This window comes from Microcebus murinus, chromosome 7 (assembly GCF_040939455.1).
Source record: "Microcebus murinus isolate Inina chromosome 7, M.murinus_Inina_mat1.0, whole genome shotgun sequence".
Classification (NCBI taxonomy): domain Eukaryota; kingdom Metazoa; phylum Chordata; class Mammalia; order Primates; family Cheirogaleidae; genus Microcebus; species Microcebus murinus.
The window spans coordinates 80,435,277-80,455,854 of record NC_134110.1 but is presented as its reverse complement, the minus strand read 5'-3'; the positions used below and the strand labels follow the sequence as shown (position 1 = coordinate 80,455,854).

At 34.1% G+C, this 20,578-nt stretch overlaps 1 pseudogene; it reads left to right on the top strand.

Moving 5' to 3' along the window:
- Nucleotides 1-223: 223 nt before the first annotated feature.
- On the top strand, nucleotides 224-19,238 carry LOC142871967 (ubiquitin-conjugating enzyme E2 variant 1 pseudogene; annotated as a pseudogene).
- The last annotated feature ends 1,340 nt before the right edge of the window (nucleotides 19,239-20,578 follow it).

Genomic DNA, 20,578 nt, shown 5'->3' with positions numbered 1-20,578 from the left:
CTGAGACAGTTTTTATTGAAGGTTTATTGGGGAGGTTACTGGCAGCTACATGGTTAGGAAACAAGGAAAGTAGGAACAGAGGAATCAGTTGACCATCTATATGGTATAATGGAAGACTCAGCCAATCCCACGGAGAACAAGGAAGGCTCTTTAGAATAATTCTAAATTGAGGCACTAGGTCTCTGTCCCACCATCAGTCAGTCCAGGGGCGTAATCTTGAGCGATGCGGTTTTCTATTATCAGAGCAATGCCACTCACTGAAAGATGCAGCTGTGAGACTTCAGCAACCAGGTCACCTCGCAACTGGCAGAAGGCTCAATCAGCCCTTGGAAAAGGTCTTTGGACAGAACTCTACAAGGTAACACTGAGAATTGCTGGCAAATTCTAGATGGAGAGAAAGAACAAAAAAGAGAGAGAGAAAGAAGGAGGAAAGGTAAGGTATGAGAGAATTCTATTGCAGCAACCCAGATGCTCAGTTCTACAGTTAAGTGGACAGTATAACCTTGCCCAGGACTATGAAAACACTATTATCTACCGCACCTTCTATTATTTTTTAACCTCCATCTATTCACCAGTAATAATAACAACAATAGTTGCATCTTCTATTTCTCTTCCTTCTCTGCTCTACTCTAAGAAATGATTCTTCCTTCCTTCCTTTCTTCCTTCCTTCCTTCCTTCGTTCCTTCCTTCCTTTCCTTGTTTTTTCTCTCTTTCTCTCTCTCTCTTTTTCTCTCTTTCTCTCTTTCTTTCTTTCCTTCTTTCCTTCTTTCCTTCTTTCCTTCTTTCCTTCTTTCCTTCTTTCCTTCTTTCCTTCTTTCCTTCTTTCCTTCTTTCCTTCTTTCTTTCTTTCTTTCTTTCTTTCTTTCTTTCTTTCTTTCTTTCTTTCTTTCTTTCTTTCTTTCTTTCTTTCTCTTTCCTTTTCTTTCTTCCTTTCACTCATGACAGTCCTGATCCTGGATTTTATTAGGCTTAGTGCACCCTCAAGTCATGCACAACCCTACCTTAAAGTGCAAGTACAGAGTTGCCAAGAGTTTTAAAGTATTGATCTAGCATAGCCTGTTCCTATAATGTATCATTACTTTTAAGATGAAGCAAATAGCAACAAGAAATTAAAGAGCTGCTCTCATATCTTCCTTTGTATTTATCTAGGGCTATCACTTGTAGAGTCTTTTCATCTATCTTTTATGCAAGCATGATTGAGTAGCAAAGACTACTGTGACTTTAAGCAAGAGTTATCCCCTGACTTCCAATGAAATGGATGCAGAAAATAATGCAAAATTTCTAGATTATTATTTTTCTTTGTAGGAAAACTCTAGATAAATATTTCATAAATTGATTCTTCTAGTAACCATAGTAACAGAAAAAGTAAATTGCCTTCATTTTAACCTATATGATGTGATTTTAGCTTCAAAATAATCCTGTGAAACATTCTTAATTCCATTCTAACAAAGGTCTAGGGAGATACATCATTTTCATGAGGTCATACAACTAGATATGTAGTCTAGGTGTTTATTACAAGTGCTGAATTTCATGGGAACCACACTGCCTTACAGATTGCTTCTCTTGTTTATATTGAGAGCCACAAAAACCTTATGAATGTTGTGAAATAAATTTAATAAATAAATATTAGGGAATACAGTAAGTATTCAACACAACCAAATTTTATTTTGCTTAATTTTTTGAAAAGTACTTCATTAAAAAATCTAATATAAAAAGGTTCACAGTATAAGTTTTACTCTCATTCCATCTTCTTTCTTTCCCATTCCCATTGCTTCCAAAATAACCATTTTTATTAGAATTTTGATATGTCTTTCCACTATTTTCTCACATGTACAAATACATACAAATCTTCTTCCTCACATTTTGACACCAAAAATGACATATAACCATACTATTTTATGCCTGGACTTTTTACTAAATATTTCATGGAGAGTTTTTATTTTAGGACATAAGAAATTTTCTCAAAAAATTTTACTAGCTGCATAGTACTCCATTGATTAGGCATAGCATAACTTAATTAGCCATTTCCCAATTGATGGACTTTTGAGTTGTTTCCAGTCTTTGCCAATTATAATGTATGCTTGTGAGTATATCACTGTCTCCTTGCATACAATGAAATCTGGATCACAAAATTATAGATTTAACATGTAAATTACTAAAATCAAATATCTATTGAATGAATATGAAGGAAAATATGGACTATAAGAGGTCCCTTTTAGTTTGCCTTTGCTCTATGTTTTTAATTTTCACTTATCAAGAAAAATAATCCCCTATGAGGTCTAATGTAATCCATCCAAGGAATGTTTTAGGGTCTGCTGCTCAATAGCTCAGATGGTAATAGAGGGCCATTTACCTTTTTTCACTACCTGTGTATATAGTCCTCAGGATGGAAATCCAAATTCAGGGCATAATCTGTATAGTTCTATACCCCAATCAAGTATAATCATCATCACTAAATACAACTTGAACAGAAACCTTGTTCATTGTATATTTTTAACAACAAAGTGAGCTTCTGCTTGAAAAATAGGCCCAATTGTTAGTCATGTATATCCTTGTTGACTGTTCATTGGCATTCATGTTTTAAATATTATTTCAGTTGCATAGATGTCTAAGAAAGTATGGTTGCAACATAAAAATAAGCCATCTTCTGATTCACTGACAGTTGAATATTCTTATAGAACTTCTCAAAATTCTCATCATGATTCAAAGAAAATTGGAATTTCCTATTTCAGGAGATTCTCCCATGTGGGGGCTTCTCCCATGCCATCCTATGTTATATTTTCTAGTTGTCTAAATCACTAGAAAGGACACAGTAAGAACTTTGCCACCCAGAAGTCTCTAAACACATTCTTCTTCTCAAGGATGTTCATGGAGTGAATCAAGTTCAAGATGCCATTTTTCAGCAAGTGAAATACTGTTTAGCTTTCCTGAAATTAGTATTAGAATGTACATATTTAGGACATGCTTGCTTTATCTGTCCAATGAATAAGGAATTTCAGTATTATAAATGAAAATAGGAAATCAGAAAGCAACACTTGCAGGTCTTGAGTAGATATTTACTTTATCCCAACTATATTTCTCAAAGGAAAATATGACAGTTTAATATTTATATTTCCATGATTAATAAATGACAGAATAGAGTCAAGCATAAAACCAAGGTTTTCCCCTTTGGGACCAGGGTTATGAGTGAGTTGCCAACTTTCACCGTGATGGAAGAGTGTTGATCGACGTAGGGATAAGATCCAATCAAAAGGAATTCTGTCTTATCTGGATTCAATTTTAGAAAATTTTGGCCATTTCCCCACAGTAAGTCAGCCAGCCAAATAAACAGATCCACTAAAATGAACTTGTGTAATATTTCTTAAAGTGGAGCAAATGATCTGCGTGCCATCTACATGTATATGTCTGAGCAGAGTGTTAACTCCAGAGCTGAAAGTGTTAATATATAAATCTTTATAGCATTTGGATCTAACCCCCAAGAGACTCTATTATGCAAGGGACATAATCTGTTGATGAGTCCTGGCTAAAGGAAACTAGCGTTAAATAAAAAATAAAACCAACAAACAATGCCAGATAGACCTTTGTAGGACTGAAACGCATTTTAATAAATTTCCTGTTGGAAGGCAGCAGCTGCCCAGCCAAAAGGCCTAGAAGCAGAAACTATAAAGAGCCTGAGTGTGTCAGCAAGACAGCCAGACCATTTCTAACTTTAAGAAATACAATTTATGTGCTATGAAAGGACAAAAATCCTGACTGAAATTCATTCTAGATCTGATGACAGTTAAGATATTCCTAGACCTGATCGGCAGTGACTTTCTTCCAGTACTCTTAGTTAAATTAAAAAATAAGGTGATATAAGTTAGTCATATTGTCCTTTGTAAGCAGGATTTTTTTTTAAGAAAAGAGTTACAATTGCAGATTTTAAACATCATGGCAATTTACCAGAAGTCAGAGATTAACTAGGAAGGTTAAACTGAACCAAGAGAACTGAGAACAGCCTTTCATCAGTGAGGAAGGCCAGGGATTAGTGACTGGAAGTGGTTGGCTAAAGCTTCAGGATAATATCATTTAAATCCTCAACAGAAACCAAATTAAACTGAGAGAAATCTTGATGGCCAGATTTATATGGACTAAAGGATACAAAGTAAATTCAGAACTGCTAAGAATTCCTATGTGTTTAGAATCAAAAAATGTCATCAGAGTAAATATTGAAATCTCTTAGAATAAGCAATTTCAGAGACTTTAGAGTGACAGATCCAAAACTAATTGAAAGAATTCCAGAAAAGAGGATCAGGCAATCTTAGGAGCCAGGGAGACAAGCAAAGCTGCAAAGGATAGAACATTTAAAGGGACCACATCAGTTTTAGATTTATAATGTGTATTTTTTCTTATAATTTATAGTAGAATTTGTATTCAGATAAAAATATCTATCAATCTGCTCTATCCTTTTGCATCTGGAATAAAAGAAGTTCACTATGATTCCTTATTTTTCACCTACATTTTTTAAGAGAAAATACAATAGCTTTGTTTACCTTCCATTTGCTCTTATTCTTTCTATAAAGGATTTCTGGCATTACATGTATCTACTAATAACCAACCTTTTCTCATAGCTCTGTCCAAGTAGACTACAAAATATCATAAGTATTGCAAATAATGGTCATTATTTTAAAGGCATAGAATTAGACTGACAGAACACTAGATTTTTTTTTTAAATGGGTGTCTAGTATAGAGGATCTAATCATCACCATCTGACATTTGTAGGTAGGATATATTTGGTGACCAAAATACTTGACAGATTTTCTTTTAAGTGTGAAATAAAAGCCTGGTGTTCAAAAGAGCCATGAGGACTAATGGAAAACTGACTGATTTTTTTAGACTGGAACAAAAGAGATCTGTGAGGCTGTCACCTTTACCAGCACTTCAAGGGACATGGAAAAAGCCAGAACACTCTTAGGACAAGCTTCAGGACAAGCTAAACATATCACCTCAGGTTATCTGAATTTCAGTCGAGGCTAAAATCCTCTTTAAGTTAGGGTAGAATGTGGGATTGCCATTCTATGCAAGAATTAGGAGCTTCCTAGTTAATAGGGCTCAGACAGTTTATGCTGGGCTCTAATTAATTAGGCTATCCTCATAGGGATGGACACATCCATTATCTAGCTGGCATTTGTAGAAAAGTTGTGGAAGTGGTGATTTAAATATACAAATGGTTTGAAGTTACTCCTGCTTTTAATTCACTAGATTTCATCAAAAAGAAAACATGTAAGGGGACTACAAAATACATGGAAGGGACATGTACAGTGTTGGCTTAAAGAAGGCGACTATGACTTCATAAACTTTTCGAATTGGGGAACTTCCACGAAGTGACACAACTTAACTCAGGGAGAACTGATGTGGAACTGTGAACGCATACGTGAGCCTGTATGAGGTTCTTAGTTGAGAAGAAATGTGCTTGTTTTGTGGCATTTAAATTTCAAGATGAAGCTGCTCACAAGAGGGTGGTTTATTGTGTAAGGTTTGCAAAAGTCACAAAATGTAACAAAATGTTAGAACACGTGGCCTGTGTGCGTGTGTTTGAGTGTGTGTGTACAAACACACAAAGGCTTGCAATCAATCATACTAAAGATACAGTGCATTTGAGATAGGCAGAAGAAAAAATAAAGCAAAAAGCAGCAATTCTTTTCACCCTGTGAAAAAGAGCAAGAAAAAGAAGAGGAAATGTCAGCAACTGGCACCCTCACGGCCATCCACAGCTCCCAAACAGTCACAATAAGAACAGCATACACCTCCCCCTACCCCCAGCAAATCTGTTTCATATTCAGTTTAAGCCCAGATCACAGAGGAAGTCAAAGTCCAAGCAAGGGTTAAAAAGCAATCCCAGCTACTTGCAAAGGGAGCAACAGGCCCAATAAATCCAGCAGGGGAAGTAAGGAACAGTAGCTACAGGTCCTAACAACCTTGTGCTCCAAAGCCATGCTCCCTGGGACCTTTTTAGACATACCTGCCCTACTGGCAAGAACATATCAGATTTTGTTTAGAGAAAATTAAAACCCAGACTTTTTTTTCTTTTACACAGAATTTATCGCTGATGAGCTTTCTGCTTTATTTTCATTGTGTCCTTTATGGTTATATATATCATACTAATACCAGCTTGCCAAGCCCCTGGGGTATTTCTGGTGGTTGGGGCGACATCTACTGGTAGAAACAGAGACCTTCCCAAGCAGGCTCCTCTTGAAAGAATCAAACTGAAAAGTTTGATTTGGACATACGGAAGGGTTTTTTTTTTCTCTCCCCCCATTTTACTCCTTAGCTGATATAATACATAGTACCACATTAGAGGAGACTCATAGAATTTCTTTATAAAGATCTACGAATTGGTTAATTTTGCACCATTTCTCCTTGTCATTATAATCTTTGCCACAAGAATGGTTACATTCTGAGAAATGTTCTGTCCTCAGTTCAGTCATTGTCATATGAATGAGCTATCATTCAGTCCTAATGCCTGAGATGTTTTATTCTTACTTCCATGACATTTGTATTACAGTGACAAAGGCTAAAGGAAGAAAAGGAAATGATACAAATTCCATTCAGGCTTTATCATTTTAAATTCTCATTTTGTGCTTCTTTCATGCCTAGGTACTAAAATCCAGTTTCCCCCTTTAAAAAAAATAAAGAATAAAGGAACAACGAAGGAAAAGGAAAAGAAAAATAATGAGTTTATGAAACCAAAGCTCTGGTGTGCACCTCTTTTAATGGTTTACCCTCACATTTAACACACCAGGATAAATCGTTGCTGGGGACATCAAAGCCAAGAAAGTGAGTCAGAGTCATTTCCACTCACAAATCTAGGGTGGGAACAATGCTTCCTTAAAGTTATGGTATAATGTAGAGCTGAAGTGGTGCACCACAGCAAAATGAATCACTGAGTAGAGCATACCTTGCATTAAACACCAGGAGAAAGCCACAAATGACTCTCATTTTAGCCATTTTTGACCCACCCATTTCTCAATATTCTTCAACATATAAGACAATATTTCAAGTCACTGAAATTTCCAGATGTACAATTACCATCTTTTCCTCTCTCTTTCCAGAAGAGTCTTTGTGGTTCTAAAAGTTGAGGATGGGTAGAGGAGTGAACAACAAAGCTTGAAAAATATAGTTGTGTTTTTTTTTTTGTTGTTGTCATTTCTTTTAGCTGAAAGATGCTTCAAAAGAATAAATTTAAAATAAAATTCAAGCTAAGTGATAACATATATGCTCCATAAACTAATTTAAATGAGGTATAAATAAGTTTTTTTCTTTAAAATGTTCAATAAAAATTCCTAAATGTTTTATTTTTTAGGAATATGTTCCTATAGGTGTATGCATTATTATATATAGCTATAGTTTGTAATATATAATTTCAGTGATTTTTTCTAATTTTTCCATTAAATACAGAAAAATACTAAATGAGTTAGTATGTAATACAAAGAAGTCTTTCTTAAAAGTACAAAATCTAACTATAGGGCTGTTATTTAAAAATATAAATAAATAATAGCTAAAGTAAGAGATATGTTAACTTAGAATTAATTTATCAAAAAGAAACAGAGGCTCAAAGGATTTACCAATCCTCAAATCTCATATTTAGTATGTCTCTTATTAATATAACTATTTTCCATGTCAGAATAAGCTATATTTCTTAAGGTTATATTTAAAAATCAAAATTTCTATTTTACAACATTTTGGGGAAAAAAGGAGGCTCAAGATATTTTAAGTCACATAATTAATACTATGTGTACCTGGAAGATTTTTCTAGTTTCAATAATTAAATGAAGAATGAGAAAGTGCTTCATATAATTGTAGAATTTATTTTGTTTTCTTATAACAATGTTATCAGAAGTTAAACCATGACATTGAAGTGTGAAACTGGGTTGAATGCAATAATGTTCACTATGGTGACAATAAACCAGAATAAAACAAAAAAAGTACAAACTAAAAAAAAAGTAGTAATAAAACAGATGCATTTACTGTATCGTTAGTGTTAATACACAGTGTGAAATTTGATCACATAATGAATTGCTGCCTGCATATATTTCGAAAGCTATGTATTACTATTTCAATTCAGTTTGAGCTTAACTTGCAGTTTCTTTTGGCTCTGGAAAACATAACATTTAAAGGCAATTTTGCGGGTTTTTGGAGTGTACATATCAAGGGGTCAATTATGATATATCAAATAAAACATTCCTATATTTCAATGCTGTATTTTGGTGACTTTTCATTGTTTTTTTTCCTCCAAAACTATAGATATGAAATAATTTATCTTCAATAATCAATCATACTCATTGTATGCCTGTATCAAAACATCACATGTGCCCTATAAAGATATATGATGATTATATACCCATAATAATTAAAAAGAAAAAATAATAATAATATTCAATAACTGTCAAACATTATTCAGCTAGTAAAATATAAAGCAAGCCTTAAAAGAATATTAAGATACTTTAGGTATATTTAAAAAGATGAAAAAATGTAAAGTATCCTTCTCTATGTTTTCTCAACAAAAAAACTTTCATTCTGTTTTTTGTATCATCTATGATGAGAATTCCATTATTATTTTTTCTAGGTAAACAAGAGACAACAGCATTTTGTATAACTGAACATTTGACTTTTAAAGTTAAAAGTTCTCAATTTTTTTTTATTTGCAGAAAAAACCTTTGATACCAACATGAAGTCTCCAAAAGTAATACTCATTTGCCTAGTCCAGTCTCCTTGGTAGAATAAAGAGTATTTTTTTTTTAATTCTATGTTATCTGGGATGCATACTTTCTTTCAAGCATTATTCAATGCCTTTTATTCATAGTCTTTTCCCAATATGTGTATGTATGTATTTCCTAATTTCAAAACAGACTGCGTTCAATCTCACAAAATACATAGAAAGATAAATAGATATAGATACTAATATGGATACAGATAGATGTACCATTTTAAAGATATCTATATAATTTAAAGCCTCTCTAAAATTGTCACTAAATTCTCCCAATACATGATTTCAATCTTTCCACAATTAAAAATTAAAAACAAAAATCATCCATAGAAAATGTTTCTAATATATATTTTCTATTTATTCCTTTTCCCCCACAGGGCTTTCCTTTTGCATATGTGTGTTTGTTTGTTTGAGGTAGGAAGAAAAAATTCTTTCTATTCATTTATGCCAATATTTAACCATTTATGCATTTATATTGAAGTATTTATTAAGATAACTTACTTTAAGATAAAAGCAAGATGCAGGAAGACCAGTGTTTATTATAGAACCATATAGGGATGGTGCTTCATGACACAGTGTAGCATAAGAAAATGGAAAATATGCCTTTTCCAAACAGTAGTAACATTCCAAAAGCCTAGAAGGAAATCTTTTTGTCACAAGACTACAAAGAAGTACCCATACTTCCCAAATGGTTGCATGACATTTTAGTCATATAGTGTATTCAATCTCATTGACTTGGATTATGTGATAGCTCTTTGGTGAATTCATGGCGAACATTTTGCTATGTATTTGGCACATCACGCATAAATGAGATGTAGAAATAAAGCAAAAGTTAAGAAGGGGAAAAAATCCACAAACTATATTTATTTAGTGTTATTACAGAAAAGAACACATTTGTGTGTTTTGCCACTGGAGCAAAAATTCTGGTTTCTGTAAAACCATTTGAAAGTCTGTTCTGAGTTCAGATTCAGGACAAAATGCCTGACTTATTAATGAAGGCAGCATCAATGCAGTGCTCTTTTTTACAGGAGCCAAGATAAACAATAATGTACCTTTTTCTTTAGTAACAATCTCCTCGGTAATATTTCTCGGACATCCATGAAGTAACATCACATAGTGGAATAAACAATAAGCTTTGGTGAGAGAGCTCAACATTATCATTTCCCCTCTGAAATGGGGAATGATAATGTTGATAATGAAATGATAATTTCCTATCCTGAGAAATTCAGAGTCCCCGCAAATAAATAGGGAGAGCCTTCTGGTATGCATGCACCAAACATGTGGATTGGGTTAAGATTTCTCTGAATCACACAGACAAAAGCAAAAAGCTATAAATCAATTCCATCAAAGAACAGTCTGAATTAAATTTCTGAACTTTGTCACTAATATCATTTCTTTTAAGTTAAGAGTTAAGTTTCTCAAGGTAGCTAAAGAAAGATAAACACGATATACAGCACATAGAATAACCTTAAAGCAATTGAATAAATTGTGCATTCTTAGAAAAAACAAAAAAGAATACTTCTAATATTTTTGAAGTTCATCACATAAAAATGATAAAATGAGAAATGAATACTCTCATGCTATTTTCAGTGAAATAATACTTGAAATTATTTTATTATTGCATTGTCGCTAAGACTTACTAACTGGATGATAAGACATATGGGAGAATAATGAGGAAAAAAAATTGAACAATCAGAAAGGAAAACGTGGAGCATATCAGTGGGATCAGGGAGGGAATTAAAAAGTTAAAATAGAAGAAAGCTGAGAAAAGACCAAAGAGAGAATCAAGAAAAAAAAAATATATATATATATATATCTGTAAGAGAAATACACATAAGAATCAGAGCAAAAGAGATAGAAAAAGCATCAGAGAAATAAGAAGAGAAACAAAAATGTAATTCAAGTAAGAAAAGACTCAAGTGAAAAAGGATAAGAACAAAAAAGCAAATATTAAAATCAAAAGAGAATAAACATATTAAACAAACTGCTAAGGGAAAAAAAAAGACAATGAAGACTCCAGAGTGACATGGGCCTAGGGATGCCTAGAGAAGAAAAGAAAAAGAAAAAAAAAAGAAAAGAAAAAAAGAAATAAGCATAATAGGGAAAAGCCATGGAGAGAGACAAAAAGGAAAGACAGAAAACAGAAGAGAAGGAGACAGTTAAGAATAATAAGAGGTAGAAGCAAAAGAAGGGAAAAAATGCACAAAGTGTTATTACAGAAAAGAATTTGTTTTTATGCTTTGCCATAATAGCAAAAGTTCTGGCTTCTGTGATACTATTTGGAAGTCGGTTCTGAGTTCAGATTTGGAAGTATAAAGTATCAATATGAGCCCCCTCAGTTTTTACTACATTGCTTTTATATAGTTCAACTGAAAAGTTTCATTCTTATGAAAACAACAAGCTATTTGTAAAGCAATTTAAAAGGGCAAAATACCATTAAACAATTTAAGAAACATAATTTGGAGGTAAATATAGATGATATTTTGATTGTGGTTTTATTTGATTCTATCGTCTAAGAGAAATTGGTCCTTTCAGATGTTAAAATAAGATTATTCAGAAGTATGAATTTTAATGAAATTTCAATAAGTAAACAAGTCTTGTATTTGTGTTTTGGTTTGACAAGCCTTTCTAAATGATTAAATAAAACAAAAGTATACTTTAGAAATACTATTCCTTTTAAGGTTTAAATAAAAGTCAAATCATTTCAATATGTATGGAAGGTATCTTAATGTGTGCATATGATATTTGGTCATTAAATATGAAATGTCAGATTTTGAATCAAAAGTGTAGTTTATTATATCTCAAAGAAGAAGCAGTACAATTAGTCAAAGTATGCACATAAACTACCAACACAGCTTTGCCATCTCAACGGTAGCTTGTTTATGTCAGCAGCAAAGAAGCCTGGAAAGTGAGTGGTGATGAAATTGTGAAAGGCGTTTTCCCACAGCATGTTGAGAACTGAAGATTTTTCCTTGCAAGAAGTGGTCCAAAGCCTGGAAGAAGTTGGCGCAAAGTCTGCTGAATATGGTGGATGACAGAGAGTTTCAAGTCCATCCTCTGTAGTTTCACCAGCATTATTTGTGCCACATGTGGTCGAGCGTTGTCTTACAAGAGTATTGGCTTGTCTCTATTGACCAACCTTGGCTGCTTAATTGCAAGCACCCTCATCATTTCGTCCATTTGGTTGCTGGACGAAATGATATCTGCTGTAATCGTTTGACCAGGTTTCATGAGGCTATAGTGGATAATATCAGCGCTGGACCACCAAACAGACACCATCAGCTTTTTTTGAGGAATATTCACTTTTGGACTGTGTTTCAGCACATTGTCTTTATGCAATCATTGTGCTGAACACCTGCAGTGGTCAAAAAGAATCCCTTTTTCCTCACACTTTAACAATACAGTGTAGATTGGCCAGGCACAGTGGCTCACACCTGTAATCCTAGCACTCTGGGAGACCGAGGCGGGCAGATCACTCAAGGTCAGGAGTTCAAAACCAGCCTGAGCAAGAGCGAGACCCCCGTCTCTACTATAAATAGAAAGAAATTAATTGGCCAACCAAAAATAATGTAAAAATATAAAAATAAAAAATACATAAGTAAATAAACAATACAGTGTAGAAATGGTTTGCCTTTGTGTCATGACAGCAAAGTAAGGCAAGCTTCAAGATAATTTCTCTGTAATGCTTGTTTAATTCATGTGGAATTCAACTATCCAGCTTCTTCATCTTGTCAATTTGTTTTAAATACTCCACTATTGTTGTAATGTGAAACCTTGCTGCTAATTCACGCATAGGTTGAGAAGGATTCTCTTCCACTACAGCTTTCAGCTCATCATTATCCACCTTGGTCTCAGGTCTCCCACATGGCTCATTTTCAAGATTGAAACCACCAAAATGGAACTTCTCAAATCCTCAGCACACTATGCGTTCATTAGCCACATCCTTCTCCAACACTTGGTTGACGTTTAGAGCTGTCTGCGCTGCATTCATTCCACAACAGAACTCATATTCCAAAATAACACGAATTTTTTACTTATCCTTGGTTTCACAAAAATTGCTCTAAAAACAATTTGAAAGATAATCACAAGCCAAAATGTGTATTTTCAAGACTGAAGATGTACCTTCACAGTAAAAATAAAACAAGAAGTGTCAAAGTTAAATGTCAAAGATATCAACTGTCAAATTTAGTCCTTAAGGAAATTGCGCATTTCATTCTTAATAACATAAATATATACATATATATATACAAACACAGACATATTGTACACAAACTTTTTTAATGTTTAAAAGTTACTTACTGTCTGTATAATCATTCAAACCTACTTTTTACAACGGAAATTAAAGTTCTTTTTTGAAATTACAAAGAAATGAATACTTGAAACAGGTATCATTGTGAAATTCTATTATATCTTTATAGGATAAAAAGCAGAGATATAAATAATATGACAATAATTGGGGTGGATTTCTAGCTGTAGCAAAAGATAGTGATAGATAAGTAGTAGTCAGCCTAGAATGGTGTTTCTGTTTCTAGCAGGGGGATGTTTAATGGAAGTAGATAAAATAATTTTTGACCAATAATTCTGGATGTATAACAAACAGAAAAGATAATTAAATACAAATCATACTTTAGTTCAGGCTTTTATTGTCTGTCATCCAAATTATTACTATAGCCTTTTAAGTGGTTTTTCAATCACTAATTTCCGCTGCTTCATTCTGTACTCGAAGCTATATAAAACATACTGAAAGCATAAATGTCACCATGACCTAAAACATTTTTGGCTCACTATCTCCCACAGGTAAATATAAACTATTTATTTTTCCACTTATTTTGTCACTCAAGCCCCTTTACCCTCAATCTATCCTTCAGTCTCATTTCCTCTCAAACAATTGCCATATTCCCAAACCACACCCATGCTGAACTTCGGTTCTTCATACTTTGCTTATGCTCCATCCTCTGCCTTGCATGCCCCACCCTTACCCTTCACCCCACCATGCTTTTTTGCTGACAACCTTATATACTTTATTCCTCATTCAGTCCAAGCCTTCTCCAATTCTCAAAAACAGGTTAGTCATTGGAGGCTTTGAAATTTATTATAGAATGAACATCTATTGCACTGATATTAGCTTTTTACCTATCCATCTATTTGCATGCAAGTTCCACACGAGCATGACTGTGTCTTAATTTTCTTTGCAACCTCTATATTGAGAGGATTGCCTAGACTGTAGTATAGTTGGTGCATAGTAGATAATCGATTAGTATATTGAATTGATTAATAAAGAACTGAAATGCAATACATGTAAAGACATTCTTTGTTTCAAAAACCAGTTGTACAAATAAAGGGTGAGAAAGAACAGTCTTCAGAGAAATTCACATAAAAAGGAATGAAAGATCATTAGTTGACCATAAATTCAAAACGGTCCAACAGAGTGGATAAATTTATTTAAAAAGTGCCTCTACTCCAAGATGACCCTCACAGACATCCAATGGCCAGAATGAGATATAAGTGATCAACTGGTTTTACCTTACATGTGTCAGATCACTTCTAGAACATTGTGTTCAGTGACTGATACCACAATGACACAAAGGAACTGAAGTCTAATCAGATGCAAGCTATCTTTGTCTGGTGAGGAAATACTTTACCACAGGGCTTAAGGAAAATTTGAAGGATTTAGGGAAGTTTAGTCAGTAGAACAGATGACTGTTAAATATATATCAATACTATATATATGGATAAAGGAATCTTTTTTTTTTTTTTCTATTTGACTCCAGGGAGCAGAACTAGAACAAATGAATGAATAATTGCTATAAGTAAAACCTGCCAGGCAAATTAGAGAGGGAAAAATAACTTTCATTTAGTGCTGTACCAGGAATTTTCGCCTACTTCATATCATTTAATCTTGAAACTGCCCTGAGAGCAAATTTTTATCTTCTTCTGAGGAAAATAAGGTTTGATGAGATTATCTTAAAAGGAAGTATTCATTCGGTCATGCTATCTGTTATCGGGAATTTCAAATTGAAAGCAATGAAGTATCTATCATGGGAAAGTGAAAGGCTGTTTTACTACAAACAGAAAAAAAAAGTACTCCTTTCAAAAATGTTTTAATGTAAGCAGAATTGTTCAACCACTATGGCTATACCAATCTTATATTTTATTAAATAAAAATTCTAAAATAAGAAACACAAATATCCAAAACTAAAATTTGAAATTTAAATGTACTTATTTATGCTTTAATCAAATCTTGAAAGCAAGATTCCAACAAACTGAGCAAATGAAAGAGAGAGAGAGAGAGAGATGAAAGGAGAGAAGAAAGGCGAGACAGAGATAAAGATTTGTAAGTCTATGGGTATACAGAACTGACCCCTTTGTTCGTTGCTGTGCACCAAGAACCCGGGAGAGTTCTTACATGTTTAGATATATAGTCAGTATTTGCTAAATAGATATTTTTATAAAAGGCTGGATAACTACTTGTTAAAGGGATAATAAAGGAAAATCAAGCATTATGGAAAAGCCAAAAATGTCATTAAAGGTCCTAAATTCTTTAGATGTCCAACCCTTTCACCTGAAAGCTAGAATTTATTAAACATGGCATATGATGAAACCTGAAGAATAGTTGCAAAATTAGGGTGTGTGTATATATATATGTGTGTGCATCAAGCTGGCTATGAGAGAGTTTATCAAGAATAAAACTGCAGAAGAAATAACAGGATAACAGGACACAATTTTAAAAGGGATTACTCTTTCTGTGACCACTTCAGAAACACCCTGAAGCAGAAAACAATGGTGCTAATTTTCAGGCAACAAGGGTGAATTTAACTCTTTGGTTCCTGAGACACGTTTTATCTGTACTTTCTATTTTATTTTCAGTGGTCCTCAAAACATAGGAAGACAAAGGGCAGCATAAGCCTATGAGATTTAGGAAGGCTCTTGATATCAGGCCCTTTCAAAACAAAAATATCAAAGAAAATGGCTTCAATTAAATGTACATGTGTACACAAAGTTATTTCTTACAAACTTTCCATCAAATGAATTTAAAAAAGATGATCATAATAATCATAAAGCCATAATTATTTTGACTATCAAAACATTAATATTATAGCTTCTTAATGTATAAAAATGAGATTGAAAGGCTCTTTACAGAAATGCTCAATCTGAGATAATACTCATAATAAAATTCTACTTTGTTGAGTATGTTACTGCACTGACCAATAGTGCTCCCTCCCCATAATTTCGGAGTTTACATTCAAATGAAGATAAAAGAGGGATGAAGAAATCAAAAGAAACTCATGATATCCATTGATAGTTTACTGATGATACTTTAAGTCATTAGAAATAATAGTTTATTTGCAGTATATCAACTGCACAGGACATAACGGGCTTTCCAATTGGAAATACAAATGGAGGTGACATGAGTTTATAATGGAGAAAAGTCATTATCAGTCATCAGCTTCTGATTCCTTGTCCTATGTTGAAACCTATTCTTTCTCATTTCTGCAACATCAATGAATTGAGATTAACTTTCAAGTGCGTACAGGTAGAAAAAAAGTTCCTATTAGTGATGCATGCATGGCACATGCCTTGTATAAACAAAAACAACAAAAAAATTTACAAGGATAACATAATTCAAGGTTTGTTTTGGAACCAAATGAATTTTCCACCATATGAATTACCATCTGGATAATTTCTACTGTCAGATTAGAAGAATCAGAGCACATTGAACATTAGCATCATCGCTAAGTTCTTACAAAATAGATATGGCCCATTGGAGGGAAAAATAGCTAGTCGAGCATTATAATTGGCCAGGAAACAGCTTGATTTTTGAAACTATAGTCACTGTCTACTAAAACATTTACCACAGTTACATTTGAACACTAATAAGAAAAATCTTGAAGAAAAGAACATAAAACTTTAATGTGCAGACATTCATATCAAGTTTATCAAAACTATATCAGTAGTGAGTATGAAACTAGAAAAACAGGTTCCTGTTAATCTCTAACTGCTTAAGCTAACATGAGTCTCCTGTGGGTAAAGAAAATTAATTTCATGTGAAATTATTTTGACCCAAATTTTTTAAGCAGAAACAGACCTGAAATGCTTTAAAGTAAGTGGAAAGGAATTCAAAATGGCACCTCAAAGATAAGTATTGAAATTTCATGTGTCCTCTAAAATAGTTAACCCCTCTAGGCTATATCTGCATTATATTAAAATCCAATAAGCCTTTACTTTTCTTACCTCTTTGTCTGAATCAACATTTCTTTTTTATTAAAAATGAAGAGAATAGTTGGAAGTGAGCCCTTTCACCCATTTACTAATAAGGGATACTTGCTTTCAAATACCCTAATTAATTATCTGTCCTACCCAAATACAACCATGTCTGCTATAGGAGAAATCCAATATTAGACAAGACTATGAGATCAAAAGATTTTCAGAAGTTCAAAGAAGATAAAAACTATAGGACTCTCTTCAAAGAGCTCTGAAAAATGGGGCTCAACATGAGTACAAATGGAAAATGAGAAAACGTTTCTGAGACTAACTGTCGAGTACTTCTACACTTCTATTCGGCAATTACCCTTTCCAAGCTCTGTGACAAGTAAACCCACAGTGTAATACTGTCTTTTGCTCCACTGGAACCAAACTATTCCCATTCACTTCTTTATTGTGATTCTCAGTCCCACGAATAAGAAACTGGACTTTACGTGGGGTTGAATCATTAAATGTTTTATACATTAAAATATCCTCAAAAGTTTTTTTGTTTTGGAAAGACTCATTTTTATACCCTAAAAAAAATAGTCTAGAATATTAGACTGATTGAAATAATGTGATTGAAGGTTAGAAGGAATTTTCAGAACCTGAAATTCTGCTAGCCCAAGTACAAGCAAAGAAGGAATATTTTACTTTTCAGTGACTGTCACTGTTGTGTGCTTCAAAATAATTCAGTGGGTAATTATTTATTTTAATCCAAAACTTAAAAGGTTTCCTAAGAATAAGCTGGGTTTAGTAATAGTTTGAGATGTAGGCAAGGATCCTTCTCTTTTCATGATTATAACATTAGACATACCAGAAATCAAGGAAGTTATAAAGGGAGCTATCGCTTCTCTGTGCAGTTTTAACCCAGTCTTAGTGTTTTCTTCTGAATACTAAATAAGTTCATAAATACCTATTAAAAAATTAGCTACCATTATCCATTACTAACTGTCCCTTAGTCACATTCTTCTATTGGAACTACCCTAAATTCCCATATTCCAATATTCTCATGTGAAGAAACTTACTGATACTCATCCAATTGATTCATTTTTCACTACCACATATTCTACTTCTCTATATGTTGCTTTTATTCATCCATTTGATATGTGTCTCTTGTTCCTTGTGCAAGTAAGTTGCCAAAGATAGAAAAATATACAGATCAGATCCTATTGCAGGAGAGCTCAGTCTAGAATCTTTGGCAGTAGCCACAAGGCACAAATGATTATTTGAATTTAAATTATTTAAAATTAAATAACATTACAAATTCAGTTTCTCAGTTGTATTAGTCACATTTCAAGGCTCAGTGGTCATGACTGACTATCAGTTACTGCATTAGTGCAGATTAGAGAACACTTTTATCATTGCAGAAAGTTTTTTGGAGCAGTCCTGGTCTAGAGAAAGAAAGAGTTATGCAAGGAAATAGTACAAACGCAGTCTGGCAAATGTTGTTCTAGAGATGTGTTCAGAGTGTTAGGATAGAAAATGTATGTCCCAGACATTTTACTTTGTGGTCTCTGACTAAAGCCAGTTGCACAGTGCTGAATATAAGAATGCTTATATCATGTGAATATCATACCATTTTATGTTAATATGCACACTTGAAGGATGATTCCTAGCTGCCCTAAAGAAACTTGTGGTCATTCCAGAAGTTAGAATTGTAGAGATAATCTCCTCTATAAGGCTCAGGCCCCTTTATCAAGATGTATATAAAGTACAGGAAAGCAAGAACTCAAAATCTTAAAATCATGATTTTAAAATCTGACTCATTATTTGATTACTCAAAAGTTCTATGTGACATGAGGATCTGATGAATGAATAAGAGTGACTAGATGAGAATTTAGAAAAGGTGGGGTGGTGATAGATAGACCATGGGCATTGGAGCTAAAAAGGCCTGACTTTCAATCCAAGTTTGACCACGTATTAGAAGTGGCTTTCGGGTGACAGCAACGCAAGATGGCAGCCACAACGGGCTTGGACAATTTATGAAAACCAAATATATAGCCTTACAATAGAATGTGGACCTAAATACCCAGAAGCACCCCCCTTTGTAAGATTTGTAACAAAAATTCATATGAATGGAGATAATAGTTCTAATGGAGTGGTGGATCCAAGAGCCAAATCAATGCTAGCAAAATGGCAGAATTCATATAGCATCAAAGTTGTCCTGCAAGAGCTTCAGTGCCTAATGATGTCTGAAGAAAATATGAAATTCCCTCAGCCACTTGAAGGACAGTGTTACAGCAATTAATCTAAAGGAAAAACCACAGGCCCTTCCCCTTACCCCCATTCGATTTAAGCAGTCTTCATTTTCCACAGTGGTAAATTTTCTAGATACGTCTTGTAGACCTCAAAGTACTGGAAAGGAAGCTCCAATTCAAAGCAGTTTATCTTAAGACACTGTAAATGATACTAATTTTTTGTCCATTTGAAATATGTAAGTTGTGCTATAACAAATCATCCTATCAAGTGTGGGAAAAAAAAGAAGTAGCTTTCATCTCTCCCTTACAGCAAGCCTCAGCAATGCATTTTCTCCTCTTGGATCTATCACATCATTTTCCGGGCTAGCTGTCCCTAACTCAAATACCTACACCAAAGCAGATGCTAAATGAATGATGCAGGGTCAGTAAAAGATAAGGAGATGTGATAAGGATAAGTCAGAGCTGACACTGGACTACAATGTGGGGGCAGTGGGAATGGGAACCCCGGAACTAGCAAGAGCAAGCTCTTTGTAAAGAACAGTGCCATTTACCTCCAGCCAATTCTTGCTTTGTGGAGCAGTGAGTCCCATGCTGACAGAGCTTCTGACTTTCTTTAAAGAGGCTACAAATCTGCTTTCCCGTGTAAATCTTCTAATTGTATACGTTGTCAACTATTTCAATATTTTAAATAATCTGCCTGGGAAGGCTGATCAAAGCACCCTTCTAGGCGAGACTGAGGTGTCAACCTTTCCATTTGCAAGCTCACATCTAGAGCGTCAGATTATTCTTTACCAAGGCAGCCTCGTCAGGAATGGGGATAATTGTTGCTGAAAGCAAAACCACCAAAAAAGTAATTGAAATATTAAGGTCTCCTTATGAAACCCACACAATTTCTAGTCTAGAAAACGTTTAGTTTTACTGAGAGTAGGGCTGGCGAAATTAAGGAGAAACATCATATACAAAATCTGCCTGGGATTTGTCTTGGTAAAAGAAGCAACAAGGGGAAAATCACTGCTGGAATGCTTTCGAAGGGAGTCTCCAATATGGCAGTGCTTTTCCACCCAGGGTGTAAGACAGCCGCACAGCCTCTTCCTGCTCCCCAGTTTGGCTTGCAGATCATTTCCAGGGACACGTTATACAGTAATGCTAATAGTTTTTCTTCTGCGAGAAATAATGAAATATAATAAACTATACTGTGTACATTTTAGATTTAATTCTTTTCTCTTTTAAAAATATTTAATTTTTGGCCAGGCGTGGTGGCTCATGCCTATAATCCTAGCACTCTGGGAGGCCGAGGCCGGAGGTTGGCTTGAGCTCAGGAGTTCGAGACCAGCCTGAGCAAGAGCGAGACCCAGTCTCTACTAAAAACAGAAAAATTAGCCGGGTGTCT